The sequence below is a fragment of the Schistocerca nitens genome, chromosome 1 (genome assembly GCF_023898315.1).
Source record: "Schistocerca nitens isolate TAMUIC-IGC-003100 chromosome 1, iqSchNite1.1, whole genome shotgun sequence".
In the NCBI taxonomy this organism is placed as follows: Eukaryota; Metazoa; Arthropoda; class Insecta; order Orthoptera; family Acrididae; genus Schistocerca; species Schistocerca nitens.
In genome coordinates, this window is record NC_064614.1 from 284,164,415 (window position 1) to 284,182,780 (window position 18,366).

Genomic DNA, 18,366 nt, shown 5'->3' on the forward strand with positions numbered 1-18,366 from the left:
ACGGGCTCGCCGTAGCGGCTGCGCCCGCGCGCGCTCATCCGGCCACCTGCGCTGAGTTACGGCAGATCGCTGCGGTGGCTTGCCGTGTTGCTCTTAGTTCGCGCTAAGACGGTGGTTCACCTGATTACATCAGCCACCCATTGTACACACTCAAGACATTTCAAATAAATAAAAAATGATCATCTGAAAATATTTACGATTTACCATAGGTGAAATACGCTATAACGAACGAGCAAGCAATTTTGAAATCTCTGCTGCGAATTCGCTTACGAATTTTTAATATTTTAATATATAACGGCTGAAAGCAATGGGAAACTACAGCCGCAATTGTTCCCGGGGTCATGCAGCTTTACTGTATGTTTAAATGATGATGGCGTCCTCTTGGGTAAAATATTCCGGAGGTAAAATAGCCCCCCATTCGGATCTCCGGACGGGGGCTACTCAAGAGGACGTCGTTATCAGGAGAAAGAAAACTGGCGTTCTACGGATCTGAGCGTCGAATGTCACATCCCTTAATCGGGCAGGAAGGTTAGAAAATTTAAAAAGGGAAGTGGATAGGTTAAAGTTAGATACAGTGGGAATTAGTAAAGTTCGGTGGCAGGAGGAACAAGACTTCTGTTCAGGTGAATACAGGGTTATAAATACAAAATTAGATAGGGGTATTACAGGAGTAGGTTTAATAATGAATAGGAAAATAGGAATGCGGGTACGCTACTACAAACAGCATAGTGAACGCGTTATTGTGGCCAAGAGAGATACGAAGCCCACGCCTACGACAGTAATACAAGTTTATGTGCCAACTAGCTCCACAGATGACGAAGAGATTGATGGAATGGATGATGAGATAAAAGAAATTGTTCAGATAGTGAAGGGAGACGAAAATTTAATAGTCATGGGTGACTGGAATTCGTCAGTAGGAAAAGGGAGAGAAGAAAACGTAGTAGGTGAGTATGGATTGGGGGGGGGGGGGGGGGGGGAAGAAATGAAAGAGGAAGCCGCCTGGTAGAATTTTGCACAGAGCATAACTTAATCATAGCTAACACTTGAATCAAGATTCATAAAAGAAGGTTGTTACATGGAAGAAGATCGGAAAAAAAGTCGAAACAAGGCCCCGGGAGTAGACAACATTCCATTAGGACTACTGACGGCCTTGGGAGAGCCAGTCCTGACAAAACTCTACCATCTGGTGAGTAAGATGTTTGAGATAGGGGAAATACCCTCAGACTTCAAGAAGAATATAATAATTCCAGTCCCAAAGAAAGCACGTGTTGACAGATGTGAAAATTACCGAATTATCAGTTTAATAAGGCACTGCTACAAAATACTAACACGAATTCTTTACAGACGAATGGAAAAACTGGTAGAAGCCGACATCGGAGAAGATCAGTTTGGATTCCGCAGAAATGTTAGAACACGTGAGGCAATACTGACCCTACGACTTTTCTTAGAAAATAGATTAAGGAAAGGCAAACCTACATTTCTAGCTTTTGTAGACTAACAGAAAGCTTTTCACAATGTTGACTTGAATACTCTCTTTCAAATTCTGAGGGTGGCATAGGTAAAACACAGGGAGCGAAAGGCTATTTATAATTTGTACAGAAACCAGATGGCAGTTATAAGATTCCAGGTGCATGAAAGGGAAGCAGTGGTTGAGAGAGCAGTGAGACAGGGATGTAGCCTTTCTCCGATGTTATTAAATCTGCATATTGAGCAAGCAGTGAAGGAAACAAAAGAAAAATTCGGAGTAGGTATTAAAATCCATGGAAAAGAAATAAAAACTTGGAAGTTCGCCGATGACATTGTAATTCTGTCAGAGACAGCAAAGGACTTGGAAGATCAGCTGAACGGAATGGACAGTATCTTGAAAGGAGGATATAAGATGAACATCAACAAAAGCAAAACGAAAATAATGGAATGCAGTCAAATTAAATCGGGTGATGCTGCAGGAATTAGTTTAAGAAATAAGACGCTTAAAGTAGTAAATGAGTATTGCTGTTTGGGGAGCAAAATAACTGATGATGGTAGAAGTAGAGAGGATATAAAATGTAGACTGGCAATGGCAAGGAAAGCATTTCTAAAGAATAGAAATTCGTTAACATCGAGTATAGATTTAAGTGTCAGGAAGTCGTTTCTGAAAGTATTTGTATGGAGTGTAGCCATGTATTGAAGTGAAACATGGACGATAAATAGTTTGGACAAGAAGAGAATAGAAGCTTTCTAAATGTGGTGCTACAGAAGAATGCTGAAGATTAGATGGGTGAATCACATAACTAATGAGGAGGTATTGAATAGAATTGGGGAGAAGAGAAGTTTGTGGCACAACTTGACTATAAGAAGGGACCGGTTGCTAGGACATGTTCTGAGGCATCAAGAGGTCACAAATTTAGCATTGGAGGGCAGCGTGGAGGGTAAAAATGGCAGAGGGAGAACAAGAGATGAATACACTAAACAGATTCAGAAGGATGTAGGTTGCAATAGATACTGGGAGAAGAAGAACCTTGCACAGGATAGAGTAGCATGGAGAGCTGCATCAAACCAGTCTCTGGATTGAAGACCATAACAACAATAATATATAACACAAAAATTTGAGATTTCATAATACATAGACTAAGTAAATTACTGAATAAGTTTTAAGATGTAATCAGTGAACGTTATATCTGTGAGATCAGGACACTGTTAATCAAGATAAACCGTACCCACTCAATATCCAATGAAGGCTTTCATGATTAGAAGTCTTACCTCTTGGCGAGTCTTCCGCATTGTATTTATCCATTTCTAACGCTTCTTCCAGACCTTCCGTGGGCCTATTCAGAGGCGTTATTTTCGGTTAAAGTCAGAGGAATCAGGAGCACCTCTAAAGACGTCTACCACAGCTCCGGAGGGTCCCTCAGGAAGGATAAGTTTCATGGTCCTCTGGTGTACAACCCGGTAGAGTCGCCAACAACTTATCAAGAAAACTGTGCCTATAAATGCAATGTAGTATGCTCGGCCTATGTAGATGCTCTAAGAGTTAATCCTTACAATCGAAAAAAAAGTGTTGGGCTGTTACTAACCACACGAAAATATAATGATTCACTGGAGGAGGATGTGTCCGAGACAAGCAGTTGCTCGTCAGACACTGATTCAATACCCCATTCAAAGGAAGGTTCAACAAATATGACAGGATAGGAGATGACACATAGCAGCCACATCAGCAACTTTTCAGAGTTTCAGATCTTTAGAAAATGAAAATAGGTACACAAGAGATTGGCCATCGACATCGACATCGAAATCGACATATGGAAGACAGGAGCAGACGCCAGTGACCGTCCTAAACTACCACAAAATAGGTCCTTTGAATTCAAAACAACTGCAAGTTGAGATCTGGAACTATCTTACAGAATATCCCGAAGCAGCGTGGAAGATAGCCGCTAGAGACAAACACTACGAAATAGACCCATATTGTGCGACTTTACATTGACGTCAGCTGTTTGCATCACGTGAAAATTTGTATCGTACCGGGGCTTGAAACCCATTTTCGTTCTTATCGCGAACGGTTACCGTAACCACTGTGGCTATACGAGCACGCCTCTGGGATCGATTCAAACTTCAACACGTCACGCAGTCACTACTTTGTGCTCGCACAATATGTAATTCCAGCTCAGGGAGACAACTATTACATCTCATTTTAGTCCAAAGAATCGTGGATAGATCATGCATGGATGGTTGCAATATTAGTGTTTATAGAGTGTATGTATGTTCACATTACAATGTCCTTAACACATGCACGCATATAGGAAGGAAAAAACACTGTCTCTGACGATTATAGCTGTGGTACACATTATGAAATAGATTCTCTAGGCGGCAACTACGAATTGTGAGAGGATTAGGGTTGTGACTGCGTGAAGAACGGTAGTGTATATCGGTCTTGGAGACGTACTTGGATAGCCATTGTGGTTTGGGCAACCGCTCGCCGTAAGCGGAAATGGATGTTCGAGTTCCATTGCGGCACAAGTTTTCATGTATCACGAACGCTTGGCGTCAGTGCATAGTCACATAATGCGGTGTTTAGCACAGCTATAATCGTCAAAGACAATGCCTGTTCTTTCAGAGATACACACATGTCTGAAGGACATTGTATGGCGAAGACACTCACTCTGTATGAACACAGACATTGTAAACATCAGTGATCTACAGACAAACACGTTAATGACTTGCTTACAGGAAAGCATGCTTTTACTAGTGTGTGAATGTTGTGGCTACAGACAGACTGGAAAGACCGACCAGTAAACTACTTGTCCAGCAAACTGTCGCAGCATATACGGTTGGGAGATTCCCTAGTTCATAGTCGTGTTAGCGATTAATTCGAATTTAGTTAATGAAGCGAACACCGTTCTGTCAAAAGCTGAAAATTCTAATCAATTATATTATATAAAATCAGATATAGACACAAACATTACATTGGGATGGTGCTGTCGTCCCGTTTTGTTTAAGAAACCGTCTGTACGGGGAGTTCTTTTATAATATAAATACAGGAAACCATCATAAGACCGTGAGAGTGGTGTGCTGACCACAGATGAGGCTGACGCGGCGGGTCTCGATGGGCCACTTGTAGCCTGAAGGCAGAGTAAAAAAAAAACTGTAACGTCGCTACCTGAGAGAGCTCCCGTGAAAAGCGAGTGACCGTGGAATAATTTTTAAGGATATGCGAAAGCAAAATAACTGAAAAAGGACGGGAAGAAATATATTTTAATTGGCACATGAGTGGGCTACATTTTTAATTGCGTTGATTGTGTTTGAATCCTGCTGATAAACATTGTGCTTCAGATAATCCTACAGACAGAATCACGCATGTTTAAATCTGGTGATGTTCCTGGCCACAAAGTTTGGAACGATAGGCTAATGGGTCGGCTTTTTTTCGAATGTGTTATGGTGTAACCGAGTGATCTCCCGAGCATTGAGGTGGAGCTTCATAATGCGTCAAAACAGTTGTGTCCAAAGCATCTCTCTGCCCTAGAGCAGGGATCACATGTTGGCAAAGCAGATCACACTTGATATGTTTGCGTAAGCAGAAAAAACTAACGATCAAAGTTAGAAAACAATTTATTGGACTGTTCAATTAACCAAAACAAATTCTCCAAGTATAGCACCAACACAAAACAATGATCCGTCTTCGAATCACAACTACATGCAAGAATAAGATAGAAAACAACGGAAATAATTTCCACCTAGTCTCCGCCTGAGACTTCTCCCATATACCAAGCCTAATCCAGAGATCAGCGAGAAAATCGAAGCCGGGCTGCCGGGCGGCAGCTATCCAAGTCTGTTGGCGGTCGATGAACTGCCGATGTGTCGCCGAGCGCTGGCCTTTACAGCGCTTTGGCGGATGAGTACCTCGGAACTATTTTCCATCACGTGGTTTGACGTGTGAAAAAAGTTCCAGGATCTGCAGCGACCTCTTCCTTATGTTTATGTGGGCCGGTAGTGGCCCCTGGTGGCCGCTGGTGTCTTTGCTGTGGTGTTGTTGTTGTGGTTGTTGCTGTGGCCGTTCATCAATATTGCCTGCCGTTGTGTAGTTCTTCGGTGTGCCTGCGAGGCGGGAAACCCGCGGCTGCAGACTGTCAGTTTGGTTGCTGATACTCTAGGCGCCGTGATGTCTGGTGGAGAAGGCCACACCAACACTAACAGGTGCCGTTCACGCTGCTTGTTACGTGTTCTTCCATCAAGATTGTAATCTGTTCTCTAGAATTGGACACTGGTCACATCTAACTCTATATGACGAATGACTGTGACGAGGTTAATCAAGCATGAAGTCTGATAGTCGCCTTTTGGCAGTCCATTGTTGAAATTCTCAATAATATTTGAAGCCTTTTGCCAGATATCTCGTCGCAAGAATAGGTGGAGGCATCATCCATTCCCCCAGAGCGCCATTTACAGGAAGAAACGCGGACCAGTAGAGTAATCTATTTGCACAAGCTGCTCCACTGACTTACGTCAATCGTATTTCAAGCGCCAGTAATCGATGTCCTCTTTGAAACGGAATGTGCCATCGAAATGCCGTACAGGGCAGAATCAGTAGGTCGATCAGGCGAAACTTTCGTGAGCGCTGAGGCAGTCATTCTACCAACGAACCAGGTTGCAGATACCCATTCGGCAAAACACAGTGTCCTGTTGCTTGAAGATGTCCGTAACTGATTGCTGCACATTCACGTCGGACACCATACATCACAAGTGGCTTGTAATCAAATTCTGTGCTTATGGAATATCGTCTCAGTTACGCGAGTGGATTCTTGATTTCCTGTGAGAGACATCACAGGTCGTAGTTATTGACGGGAAGCCATCGACTAAAACAGAGGTGATTTCAGGCGTTCCTCAAGGTAGTGTTATAGGCTCTCTGCTGTTCCTTGTCAATGTAAACGATTTACGAGACAATCTGAGCAGCAGTCTTAGGTTGTCTGCAGATGATGCTGTCGTTCACTGCCTGGTAAAGTCGTCAGAAGATCAGAACAAATTGCAAAATGATTTAGAAAAGATAACTGTGAATGTGAGGTCATCCATATGAGTGCTACTTAGAATTCGTTGAACTTCAGTTACAGGATAAATCAGTCAGATCTAAAGGGCGTAAGTTCAACTAAATACCTAGAAATTACAAATACTAAAAACTTAAATTGTAAAGAACACACAGAATTTGTTGTGAGGAAGGCGAACCTAAGACTGCGTTTTATTGGCTGAACACTTACAAGAGGCAACAGATCTACTACACTACCCTTGTCCCTCCTCTTTTGGAATACTGTTGCTGTTGCGCGGTGTGGGATCCTTACTAAATAGGGTTAATGGAGTAAATCGAGAAATTTCAAGAGAGGCCAGAGCGTTTTGTGTTATCGATAAATAGGAAAGAAAGTGTCACAAACATGGTAAAGGTTTTGAGATCAGTAGTATTTAAACAAGGGAGTTTCTCGTTGAGGCGAGATCTTTTCGCGAAATCTGTATCACAAACTTTCTCTACCGAATGCGAAAAAATTATGCTGACGCTGACCGACAATCATCATTACAAAATAAGGGAAATAAGAGCCTGCACAGAAGGATATGGGTTTTCGATCTTTCGCTAGCTGTTCGAGAGTGTAATAATAGAGAAGTGTTGTGAAGGTGGATCGATGAACCCTCTGCCAACCACTTAAGGGTGATTTGCGGAGTATCCACGTAAATGCAGAAGTCGATGCAGACAGGAATCGTCGACCCTTCAAGGCCTTTTTTAAGAGACCAAAGGCGTGATAATGGCATGGGGAGAGGTCAGAATTATAGACTTGGTGCCAGAGCGTCTCACACTTGAGTTCGCGTAACTTCTGCGTTACGACATTTGCTGCATGGGGACGTCCGGCATCATGAAGCAACACTGAACTTGGCGCCCCAAATACATTCTTCCTTCTCCGATTGATTTCTACCGGTGTTTGTCCTTCGGAAGCCTAGAAAAGAATATCAGCACGCTGGTTCTACTTAGACGCATTTGATAACTTCATTGCCTACGTTCCCACATTTACCGCACGCACTTCACAAATACACAAATGTCACACTAATCTATTGCCTATATCGGTTTTGTCCACCTGCATCATTGTCGCGCTATATTGCATACACGCTGCAGCAATGCCATCCAAAGGAAAATCATTGACCGCCCCTTATAGATTTAAGAAACGATGCTAGATCTAAATGTGCATGGGTTATAAGCGACTTGGCTCCCGCTTCTTCCAATAGTGGGCAGCAGAGAACATATTCATACGAACATTTCACGAACTTCACCATTTCATATGTAGTACGGCCCCCAACCCCACCTGTCTCGGAAACCGATAACCATACCTTTTTTCAACACAGGAAAATCGCTTCTCTTGCTCATGACAACACAGAGCGAAATACGTATGGACGACCTGTCACCCCCACTCTGTCAACTTTCAGCACGTGACATGCGTCACGAGTTACGCGCTGTTGACGTCACATCTAGGAGGTGGTTGTGTCAATATGAACTGACAGCTGAAAATTCGTTTTTCAACGTTCATTGCCCGAACGACACCGATGCAGAGACAGAGAGGTAGTTGGACAAGGCCTGGAATGGAAGCCACTAATGCTAAATATTTATATGGACGCACTGAAAGTTCTTGATATTTGATCAAGAAAAAGACTCCTCTGGCTCAATCAATGTGCCCATACGATTGGGAAATGAATTGATAATTATCAGTAGTTGGGGTAGAATTTGAAGAATAATTCACGTGCTGTCGCCTTAACAATTATAATTCTACGAAGAGACTAAATCCTAATCGAATATAAAACAGAAATGGCCGAATACAACGACAAAAATGTAATTACCTTTTGCATCACACGTGAAGAGATAAATGGGCACAATGGATACTGGTAAAAATTTCTCACGCTAACGAATCTACGTGACTACCAGTCCTAAAACTGGGTTAAAGTAAATTCAGTTACCTAGATGGTTGTGTGCTAACCTCTTCGATTTGAACATGGACATGTGCACCCTATGCATAGCAATTACTAGAATATAGTTAGAGAATTCGCGTCTCAGATCTTGGACGCTCACCTAATGGAGAGGAGGAAGGGCATTGCTGCTAGAAATCGACAACAATTTCATTTCGGGCAGATAATAGTTTAAACTTCCGATAGTATATATAAGAAAATTGTAGACGTGAAAAACATGAACAAACGCCGCTAACGGAATTCGTGTTACATTGTGCCAAATGCATCAAACGAAAAAATACTTGAACTATTAGGAGCCCGAAATGCAGAGGCTTTTTGCGGCACAGACATACACTATGTGATCCAAAGTATCCGGACATCTGACTGAAAATGACTTGCAAGTTCGTGGCGCCCTTCACCCGTAATGCTGGAATTCAATATGGTGTTGGCCCACCCTTAGCCTTGATGACAGCTTCCACTCTCGCAGGCACACGTTCAATCAGGTGCTCACAGGTTTCTTGGGAAGTGGCATCCCATTCTTCACGGAGTACTGCACTGAGGAGAGGTACGCATATCAGTCAGTGAGCCCTGGCACGAAGTCGGCGTTAAAAAAAATCCGAAAGGTGTTCTATAGGATTCAAGTCAAGACTCTGTGCAGGCCAGTCGATTACAGGAATGTTATTGTCGGGTAACCACTCCGCCACAGGCCGTGCATTATGAACAGGTGGCCGGCCACTGTGACCGAGCGGTTCTAGGCGCTACAGTCAGGAATGGCGCTGCTGCTACGGTCGCAGGTTCGAATCCTGCCTTCGGCATGGGTGTGTGTGATGTCTTTAGGTTAGTTAGGTTTAAGTAGTTCTAAGTTCTAGGGGACTGATGACCTCAGATGTTTAGTCTCATAGTGCTTAGAGCCATTTGAACGAAAAGCAGCTCGATATTGTTGAAAGATGCAATTGTCATCCCTGAATTGCTCTTCAACAATGGCAGGCAAGAAGGTGCTCAAACCATCAGTGTAGGCCTGTGCTGTGATAGTGCCAGGCAAAACATCAAGGGACGCAAGCCCCCTGCATGAAAGTACGACCATACCATAACACCAGCATCTCCGAATTTTACTGTTGGCATTACACACGCCGGCAGATGACTATCACCGGGAATTCGCCATACTCACACCTTGCCATCGGATCGCCACATTGTCCACCGTGAATCACTCCACACAACGTTTTCCACCGTTCAATTGTCCAATGTTTACGCCCCTTACATCAAGCGAGGCGACGTTTGGTATTTACCGGCGTGATGTGTGGCTTATGAGCAGCTGCTCGACCATGAAACATAAGTTTTCTCACCTCCCACCTAACTGTCGTAGTACTTGCAGTGGGTCCTGATGCGTTTTGGAATAATGTGTGATTGTCTGGATAGATGTCTGCCTATTACACATTACGACCCTCTTCAACTGTCGGCGGTCTCTGTCAGTCAACAGACGAGATCGGCCTGTACAGTTTTGTGGTGTAGGTGTCCCTTCCTGTTCCCACTTCACTATCACATCGGAAACAGTGGACCAAGGGATGTTTAGGAGCGTGTAAATGTCGCGTACAGACGTATGACACAAGTGACACCTAATCACCTGAGCACGTTGTAAGCCTGTGAGTTGCGCGGAGCGGCCCATTCTGCTCTCTCACGAAGTCTAATGACTACTGAGGTCGCTGATATGGAGGAGCTGGCAGTAGGTGGCAGCACAATGCACCTAATATGAAAGATGTATGTTTTTGGGGGCACCCGAATACTTTTGATCATATAGCGTATTTATGTAATCACCTGGAGGAAAATTTGTCACGCGAACAGCCGGTCGACAAACAGCGTTCATATGAAAGTTGAAATGTGCCCTTTGATCTATGAAAAACCAGGACAAAAATTTTGACAGGGTAGACAATCAACTAAAATATTCCGCCAACATAAATAGCGTAACGCGTCTGAGAAGTATATTTACAGTGGAGGAGGCAAAATATATTTGAATTCTTAAAACGAATGGTTATTACTTGCTGTGGAAAACTGCCACACCAAGAACCTTGTCCAAAGTAAGAATTTTTCAAAAACTAAGAGAACACTTCGCAAATATCGCTTCTGGTAATATAACTAAATAGCAACTCAGTTTAAGAGATCCTGAATATATTTGGCCAGTAAGGACTGAATGCAGCCTTTCTGTGACAGAAAACCTGAATGGTCAGCAGAGAGTGGAAGTTGAGAGGTTGCACGAAGCAGTGAGGTTTTCTCTCACTGCACAGTAACAGAACTGTAAGCATAAAACCAAGAAATACTGTTGTCATTTAAATATACTGATGGAGTGTTGTGGTTCTCAGTATGGTGTATAAAACTACACTGCCGGGAAAACAATGCCTTCAGTGGCGACAGGTGGACACGGAGTGGTTGTGGGGTTAGTGATTCATTTGCCACCGTCATCAGAGATCAGATGGCGCTGAGGAGGGCTGTCTGTGCGCTCTGTGTTTTGACTCCATATTTAGTAACCGTGCTGAATTTAGAGCTGAACATTAATTCTATAGCACAATCAGGCACCGCCGACGAGTACGTACTTTTATGGAACAACTGCAGCCAATTGAAAGCATTCGCACTGTGGGCCTGCGGAAATCTGGATGGAGGTATTAAAGAATTGCTTCACATGTCGCGCACAGTGTATCGGTGGTGGATCTCTGCTTTCAGCAATAATCTGTGAATCATTTCCTCACCCAGACACCAGGTTATGGACATCCGCGTACCACACAGGCGCGGAAAGATCGACACACTGCCGACCGGACATCATCCAGGGAAGAAAGCCGGGCACAGATAGCACCTGCTGTGTCACCAAGGAACTAAAAGCACTTGTGCTTCTGGCCAGGTTACCACCGACATCACGGCACCACCAAGTGTGGCTATTCTGCTGTAGAAGAGTCCACTGGAGATTTGAATGGCGCCATGTAGCCCTCAGTGATGAGGGCAGGTCCTGTCTGTATCCGAGTGATGGACGTAACCGAGTACGGTGTACACCTGGTGAGCGGCCTATCCCGGAGAGCATCCTCAGAAGACATGCAGGTCCCAACACCCAACACAGGATTCAAGTGTTTAGAGGGGCGAGGGCGGTGGGGGGGAGGGGTGTATGAGTTACTCGTGCAAATCGCTATGACATGTGGTGTTCCTACAGGAAAACATAACCAGTGTCTACGTTTCACAGACTGTACTACTGCCGTTTACGTAACTTTTGAGAAGCAGTCATGTAGAACATAAGACTCATTTCCGATCTCTCAATACAGTTTTTTCGCAATTCACCGGTAATCTGTCTATCTAGTTGGGCTGGTTCTCGCAGACCTAACTAACTTCGAGGGTTGCCCAGAAAGTAATGCACCGTATTCTTTTTCTCAGCCGAAAACAATGCTACGAATGCGAAACGTTGCGTATGTATTATTTTAATTCTCGTGACTGAGCGCGCCACGTTTCCGTTCCTTCCGACAGATACCATAGCTGGAGGACAGTTTCAAAATGGCTTCTGTGGATGATGTATGATACAAGCAAGATGCCGTCATTGAATTTCTCACTGCAGAGAAAGAAGATGTGGGGAATATTCACAAATGCTTGTGCATAGTCTGTGGAGCATCTGCTGTCGACAGAAGTACAGTTAGTTGCTGGGCACGGAGGTTAAGGTAATCAGAAGGCGGTTCGGTGGAGCTCCACAATTTGCAGAGGTCGGGGAGACCATCCACGGCTGTCAAACCTGAAATGTTGCAGCGAGCTGAAGATGTCATTCGCGAGGACAGACGCATTCAAGGAAGACATTTTGAGGAGGATTAGAAGGTGATTCACACTGTAAAACACTGACCTGCTAATAGGTCAATGATTGGTACGGATAGGGCATACACGCTCTTGTTTCGTGCTGGAGAAAGGCCATAGAACGGGATGGAGATTACGGGTGTGTAGATAAAATACCATTATATCATGTGTAATTCTCATTATGTTTAATAAGTAATTGTTGAAGAGAAAATGTGGTGCATTACTTTCTGGGCAACCCTCGTATAACGTCGGCAGACACCGTTCTAAGTAGCTGAGCTTTCGAACTGAGACGACGTCCTGCGCTGACAAACCCGCTTCCGAGCTCTCTCGTCATTTATACTAGCTCCGGGTAGGGTGTTGGTATCGTGTAGTCTACCGGAGAGGGAAAGTGCGGCGCCTGATTTGCGTATACTGCCACGTTGGCGCCACCGTTCATGGTCCGTTGGCGGGCTTTTGATGGTCAGTACACGGGTGGTGTCTCAAGATGACATCACAACTTGTCAGTAATATGATCTTCTACATCTACACGGATACTCTGCAAATCACATTTAAGTGCACCATCTTCACAATCCTCTATTATTCTAATCTCGTATAGCGCGCGGAAAGAACGAACACCTATATCTTTAAGCACGAGATCTGGTTTCACTTATTTCATCATGATGATCGTTTCTCGCTATGTAGGTCGACGTCAAAAAACTATTTTCGCATTCAGAGGAGAAAATTGGTGATTGGAATTTCGTGGGAAAATTCTTCCGCAACGAAAAACGCCTTAGTTTTAATGATGTCCTTCCCAAATCCTACATCATTTCAGTTACACTCTCTATCTTATTTCGCGATAATACAAAACGTACTGCCCTTCTTTGAACTTTTCCGATGTAGTCTGTCAGTCCTATGTGATAAGGATCCCACACCGCGCAGCAGTGTTCTAAAAGAGGACGGACAAGTTTAGCGTAAGCAGTCTCCTTAGTAGATCTGTTAGATTTTCTAAGTTCCCTGCCAGCTAAACGCAGTCTTTGCTTAGTCTTCCCCACATCTTCTACGTGTTCCCTCCAATTTATGTTGTTCGTAATTGTTATTACTAGGTATTTAGTTGAATTTACGGCCTTCAGATTTGACTGATTTATCGTATAACAGAAGTTTAATGGATTCCTTTCAGCACTAATGTGGATGACCTCATACTTTTCTTTATGTAGGGTCAATTTACAATTTTCGCACCACACAGATATCTTTCGTGAACCGTTTTGCCATTTGTTTTGATCTTTTGATAACTTTACTGGTCGATAAATGACAACGTCATCTGCAAAAAACCTAAGACGGCTGCTCAGATTGTCTCCCAAATCGTTTATATAGCTAAGGTAGCGTGAAGTACCTATAACACTACCTTGTAGATCGCTAGAAAACACTTATGTTTTACTCGATGACTTTCCGTCAGTACTACGAACTTTGACCTCTCTGACACGAGAGCCACATAACTGAGATGATATTCTAATAAGCACGCAGTTTCATCACAAGCCGCTTGTGTGGTACAGTGTCAAAAGCCTTCCGGAAATCCAAATTTACTGAATCCATTTGATATTCCTTGTCAATAGGAGTCAACACTTCATGCAAGTAAAGAGCTAATTGTGTTTTACAAGAACGATATTTTCTAAAATAGGCTGTTTTCTTCGAGGTAATTCATAGTGTTTGAACACAATATATGTACCAAAATCCTGCTGCAAATCGACGTTTATGATATGGGCCTGCAATTTAGTGGATTACTCGTACTACCTTTCTTGAATATTTGTGTGACCTATGCAAATTTCCAGTCTTCAGGTACGGATCTTTCGCCGAACGAACGGTTGTGCGGTATATGGTTGCTAAGTATGGAGTTATTGCACCAGCATTCTCTGAAAGGAACCTAACTAGTGTACAGTCTGGACCAGAAGACTTGCTTTTATTAAGTGATTTAAGTTGCTTCACTATTCCGAGGATATCTACAACTACGTTACTTATGTTGGCAGCTGTTCTTGATTCGAATTCTGGAATATCTCCCTTGTACTTGAGTGTATTGCAGTTTTGCTTTCCGGCAGTGTATCTCCATTTTAGAAACTGGGTAAGTTGTTAAGACATTAAACAGACTTAGTCCGTTATCAAATATTACGTGTTACACGGTAACGAGACTTTCTGTTTCAAGATACAAGATGATGCACGACTAACGAATTACGGCTTAACCACCCCCAAATTATGTAACTAGTTTTTAAAATATACAGAATTTTACTCACAATAAAACTTTGTAGCTGAACAGTTAACAATCTTCTAGATAGGTGTAATATATTGTGGAGCTCTCAAATGTTTACAAACGCTGCTCAAAACACAACCTCATGTCTCCAACAAAACCTGTAGAAAATGCGGGAAACTGCTTAATGGTAGCTTCTAGTGCTCGTTCTTTCATGTGGTTCTAAAGTCAGTCAGTATATTGAAACACCGAGGAGGGAACATCATGTGTTCCTAGGTACACTTTCCTTTAGGTACAACACTCTTTGAAAAACTTTCAAAGACTTGGAGATAAACTGTTTCCCGACGTAATAATAACGTGAATGTTTCACAGGAGTCTCTTTGGATGGTGTTATTAAATTGCACGGTATTTCTACGAGGCAGCTGCTCGTCGTCTTCACGTGCCTGTTTTCCACCTCCTCCCCGCAGAGATACGAGATGTCATGTCTGACGCTTTCCCGACGTATAATCTGCACCTGAAGGTGGTAAGTAGCTTCCTCGTGGAATCATTGTGCAGTTTACACAGTACCATCCGATCCAAGCCTATGAACCATTCAAGCATTTAGATTAAGGGAACTTCCGGTATCCATTAGAAAATCCGCTTGGATTTTTTGTCATTTTACGATGGTTATTACGTACATGAAAATGTTTTGTAATTAACATACTTTTATATTGCTCCGACTTAGGCAGCTGGAATAGAAAGTATTTAGCAGTCATACATAAACAAAATATAAAGTTATATAGAAGAGATATGAGATGCCCTGCACACAGAAGAGCAGGACTAAAGCCTTTAGTGCCAAATATCCAGCCCCAACAAAAATTTCCCTAGATAATTGGTCTTAAAAGTTGCCTGTTTATTTGGTACTTTAATTTCTCCCCATTACACCGTACTTTGCTTTTAGTAGATCGCGATATTTGTTCCTGCAATACTTTACGTAAGTCTGGTATAATTTCTTTACATTAATCGATATAAAAAACTGCAGCAATCTCTTTGCATGTTCACTGAAGCTAGTCAGTGTGTTCAACCGATGGAAATTACTATGAGTTCCTTCTTATTTGAAGGAATATTCGCCATTCTAGATAATGTCCTTTCCAGGATGACTACTTCTGGAAATGTGTTTGTATAAAAGTAGGTCCTTGTGTGATAGAGTTGCATGCTGTTCCAGAGATTCTACAAGATTAAGAAATTGGTCGAGACTATTTCAATTTACTTTCTGTAGTAGAACGTAGTTATAAAGGGGAGGCTGTAATGGGGTCGCCTGACTGCGATTACTCCGCGATTAGGTCGGAAACGTTTGCCTGTGCTTAGTGAAGTGAAAATTAGTAGGTTGTTCATACTTAGTTGGACGGAAGCTGATTACAGTGGAGAACATTATCTATTCACTTTGTGGTGCTGTACATTCAAACCCCCTGAGATGAGAACATGATGTTCCTTGTCGTGAATCCAAATACCGTTTTTCCAGGTTACAATATATTTACTTATCAATCAATTTCTTTCGAATTTCTTCAATATATCCGTTGCAATTCTTTGTATTCTAGCACCAGATCATGTCACACTGCACAAAAGCCTTCTTGTTGAACTTTCCCAAATCAAAAATAATTAGGCCTCATAGGAAATCAAATATTGAATTCCGATCTCGCGAGACTCTAGTGACTAGCAAGTTTTGTTTGCATGCTACTATGCTCTATGTCCAGGCAAGGTAGGTCGATGGGCGCTCATTCAACTATAGCTTCTTACATATCGTGCGGATTCATGTCGAACATTACTGTGATATTAGAGAATAATGTAACAGATAATTTACATTTTGGCTCTGATTTTTTAATACTCTTTTGTTCTCCAAAGCATGTTACGAAACTGACAAAACATCCTCATAGCACTTCTAGACGCTGTAAGTAGAAAGCTAACGTTAGTTCAATTTGATTCATTCCCTTTATTGATCAAAGCTCACCGTGAAATGTTAAAGTATTTGTTATGCAGATCGATTTCCTTCGCGATGCGCTGAATTACGGAAGGACTCTTCTGTGTGCAGGGCATCTCATATCTCTTCTATATAACTTTATATTTTGTTTATGTATGACTGCTAAATACTTTCTATTCCAGCTGCCTAAGTCGGAGCAATATAAAAGTATGTTAATTACAAAACATTTTCATGTACGTAATAACCATCGTAAAATGACAAAAAATCCAAGCGGATTTTCTAATGGATACCGGAAGTTCCCTTAATCTAAATGCTTGAATGGTTCATAGGCTTGGATCGGATGGTACTGTGTAAACTGCACAATGATTCCACGAGGAAGCTACTTACCACCTTCAGGTGCAGATTATACGTCGGGAAAGCGTCAGACATGACATCTCGTATCTCTGCGGGGAGGAGGTGGAAAACAGGCACGTGAAGACGACGAGCAGCTGCCTCGTAGAAATACCGTGCAATTTAATAACACCATCCAAAGAGACTCCTGTGAAACATTCACGTTATTATTACGTCGGGAAACAGTTTATCTCCAAGTCTTTGAAAGTTTTTCAAAGAGTGTTGCACCTAAAGGAAAGTGTACCTAGGAACACATGATGTTCCCTCCTCTGTGTTTCAATATACTGACTGACTTTAGAACCACATGAAAGAACGAGCACTAGAAGCTACCATTAAGCAGTTTCCCGCATTTTCTACAGGTTTTGTTGGAGACATGAGGTTGTGTTTTGAGCAGCGTTTGTAAACATTTGAGAGCTCCACAATATATTACACCTATCTAGAAGATTGTTAACTGTTCAGCTACAAAGTTTTATTGTGAGTAAAATTCTGTATATTTTAATAACTAGTTACATAATTTGGGGGTGGTTAAGCCGTAATTCGTTAGTCGTGCATCATCTTGTATCTTGAAACAGAAAGTCTCGTTACCGTGTAACACGTAATATTTGATAACGGACTAAGTCTGTTTAATGTCTTAACAACTTACCCAGTTTCTAAAATGGAGATACACTGCCGGAAAGCAAAACTGCAATACACTCAAGTACAAGGGAGATATTCCAGAATTCGAATCAAGAACAGCTGCCAACATAAGTAACGTAGACGTAGAATCCATAGTTGATTATATCCGAGTGGGACATCTGCTGGCGCTAAAATTATCCCACCACCACGGCCCCTTGGGGGTGGGGCGGGAGGCAACATTAAAATTTCAAATGGGAACCCGCATTTTGTATTCCAAAATCAGATTCTACATACAAAACTACTTAAGTTTTGTCTTATTTGTTTTGATTCTTGATAGTTGGCGCTGTAATTCAAGAAAATCCATGTTCTCATTTTTGCGTGGAAAATAGTTACGGATAAATAAGAAGTGAGTTCACTCGTTAGTACGTAGGATGTTTGGTTAGTTAGTTAGCTAGTCAGATGATTTGTGAGATCATTAAAAGTTGTGTGGCCTCATGACCACGAAACAAACAAAATTTATCCGAATCTGCGGAAAAAATTAAAATTTGGGTCAACATTTGTAAAATTCTAATTTTTCTCTCTCCAACCACATCCTATGGGGAGAGAGGGAGAGTTTTAGTTTTTGCGAATCAAAATTTACGAAGTAAATAAGTAATTTTTATTTATTCGTAACCATTTTCCACGCAAAAATGAGAACATAGTTTTTCTTGAATTACAGCGCCAACTACCAAGAATCAAAACAAATGTTTAAGAGAAAACGTTTTGAAATTTTAAAGTTGCCTCCCACCCCACCCCCAGGACGCTGTGGTGGCCGGCTAAATAATCAACTTTGGATTCTACACACTTTGTTGTGTGAAGCTTATTTTTCGAGCTATTCTGGTTTCTCAACTTGAACTTTACACCCTGCATAGCTAATGGCTGTCCATATTCGGAACTG

General features: G+C 42.3%; 1 protein-coding gene across 3 annotated transcripts in view; it reads right to left on the reverse strand.

Annotated features, from left to right (window-relative positions):
- The window catches only part of LOC126248163 (lachesin-like), a 1,464,009-nt gene that overhangs the window by 667,566 nt on the left and 778,077 nt on the right, over window positions 1-18,366 (reverse strand). The window lies entirely within an intron of this gene.